The sequence below is a fragment of the Mytilus trossulus genome, chromosome 8 (genome assembly GCF_036588685.1).
Source record: "Mytilus trossulus isolate FHL-02 chromosome 8, PNRI_Mtr1.1.1.hap1, whole genome shotgun sequence".
Classification (NCBI taxonomy): Eukaryota; Metazoa; Mollusca; class Bivalvia; order Mytilida; family Mytilidae; genus Mytilus; species Mytilus trossulus.
In genome coordinates this window covers 47,123,670-47,126,169 of record NC_086380.1, presented here as the reverse complement: position 1 = coordinate 47,126,169, position 2,500 = coordinate 47,123,670, and the positions used below count along the sequence as shown (strand labels likewise).

The 2,500-nt window shown below is 36.8% G+C and overlaps 1 non-coding gene across 1 annotated transcript; it reads left to right on the top strand.

Moving 5' to 3' along the window:
* The first annotated feature begins 804 nt into the window (after positions 1-804).
* On the top strand, positions 805-876 carry Trnah-gug (transfer RNA histidin (anticodon GUG)). The gene has a single exon. It is a non-coding gene; the product is annotated as a tRNA-His (tRNA).
* The last annotated feature ends 1,624 nt before the right edge of the window (positions 877-2,500 follow it).

Genomic DNA, 2,500 nt, shown 5'->3' with positions numbered 1-2,500 from the left:
AATTTTTTTTCTCGGTCTCTCTTTTCGAATTTTGATAATCTTTCTTCGTTTTAAGATACACAATACACATGTTACTATGTAAAAGGACAAGAAGTGGTTCTAGTTGTATTCAATATGATCGCAGCGGTTCTAGTTGAATTCAATAGGATCGCAGCGGTTCCTGCAGTGATAGTCCTTTTATATAATAATATAATTAACTTCATTGAAAATTCACATTCCTACCTTCTCATTTGTTTTAACTGGCTATCACTGCAGGAACCGCTGCGATCCTATTGAATACAACCTAGGAACACTTGAGTCTTCTTGTCTTTACATAGTAACATATGAATATTTCGTGCAATGTCAATTGAAATTCATGTCACGTCACCGTCTGGTTTTTTGTTTTTTTTTTCTTCTTCAAAATCTGTAATGGTGCTCCAGTATAAAAAGAAATACCGGCGAAAACAGAAACAAGATACATACACACAGGAAATATTTAACGACCTTGACTACAGTCGGACACGGTACCTATCGACCCCTGATGGGTATCTCATACAAATTAAGATAAAAACTAAACCCTTTTTACCATGCCATGCCAACAAAAAACAAAAGAGCAGTCAGGACGCCGTTGGAAAATGTATAAGATGGAACAGAATCCCTTTTGAATAGCCTGATTGCATTCGTTCCATAGATACATCGCGTTAAAAATTTTGTATGAAAAGTGATTTGACCAAAAAGATACCGACAACGTGTTAAAACATGTTAAAATCAGCCTTAATTTTAAATACCCAATTTTTGCCACATACATTCTGTCTGCAAGTCATAGCCGTGATCGTATAGTGGTTAGTACTTCGCGTTGTGGCCGCGACAACCCAGGTTCGAATCCTGGTCACGGCAACAGCTGTGTAATGTCGCTGTTACGGCATTGTAGGCAATTTTTTTTCTCGGTCTCTCTTTTCGAATTTTGATAATCTTTCTTCGTTTTAAGATACACATACACATGTTACTTATGTAAAGACAAGAAGTGTTCCTAGTTGTATTCAATATGATCGCAGCGGTTCTAGTTGAATTCAATAGGATCGCAGCGGTTCCTGCAGTGATAGTCTTTTATATAATAATATAATTAACTTCATTGAAAATTCACATTCCTACCTTCTCATTTGTTTTACTGGCTATCACTGCAGGAACCGCTGCGATCCTATTGAATACAACTAGAACACTTGAGTCTTCTTGTCTTTACATAGTAACATATGAATATTTCGTGCAATGTCAATTTGAAATTCATGTCACGTCACCGTCCTGGTTTTTTGTTTTTTTTTCTTCTTCAAAATCTGTAATGGTGCTCCAGTATAAAAAGAAATACCGGCGAAACAGAAACAAGATACATACACACAGAATATGTTAACGACCTTGACTACAGTCGGACACGGTACCTATCGACCCTGATGGGTATCTCATACAAATTAAGATAAAAACTAAACCCTTTTACCATGCCATGCCAACAAAAAACAAAAGAGCAGTCAGACGCCGTTGGAAAAATGTATAAAGATGGAAACAGAATCCCTTTTGAATAGCCTGATTGCATTCGTTCCATAGATACATCGCGTTTAAAATTTTGTATGAAAAGTGATTTGACCAAAAAGATACCGACAACGTGTTAAACATGTTAAAATCAGCCTTAATTTTAAATACCCAAATTTTTGCCACATACATTCTGTCTGCAAGTCATAGCCCGTGATCGTATAGTGGTTAGTACTTCGCGTTGTGGCCGCGACAACCCAGGTTCGAATCCTGGTCAACGGCAAACAGCTGTGTAATGTCGCTGTTTACGGCATTGTAGGCAATTTTTTTTTCTCGGTCTCTCTTTTCGAATTTTGATAATCTTTCTTCGTTTTAAGATACACATACACATGTTACTATGTAAAGACAAGAAGTGTTCTAGTTGTATTCAATATGATCGCAGCGGTTCTAGTTGAATTCAATAGGATCGCAGCGGTTTCCTGCAGTGATAGTCCTTTTATATAATAATATAATTAACTTCATTGAAAATTCACATTCCTACCTTCTCATTTGTTTTACTGGCTATCACTGCAGGAACCGCTGCGATCCTATTGAATACAACTAGAACACTTGAGTCTTCTTGTCTTTACATAGTAACATATGAATATTTCGTGCAATGTCAATTTGAAATTCATGGTCACGTCCACCGTCTGGTTTTTTGTTTTTTTTTCTTCTTCAAAATCTGTAATGGTGCTCCAGTATAAAAAGAAATACCGGCGAAACAGAAACAAGATTACATACACACAGAATATTTAACGACCTTGACTACAGTTCGGACACGGTACCTATCGACCCTGATGGGTATCTCATACAAATTAAGATAAAAACTAAACCCTTTTAACCAGCCATGCCAACAAAAACAAAAGAGCAGTCAGACGCCGTTGGAAAAAATGTATATGATGGAACAGAATCCCTTTTGAAATAGCCTGATTGCATTCGTTCCATAGATACATCGCGTTAA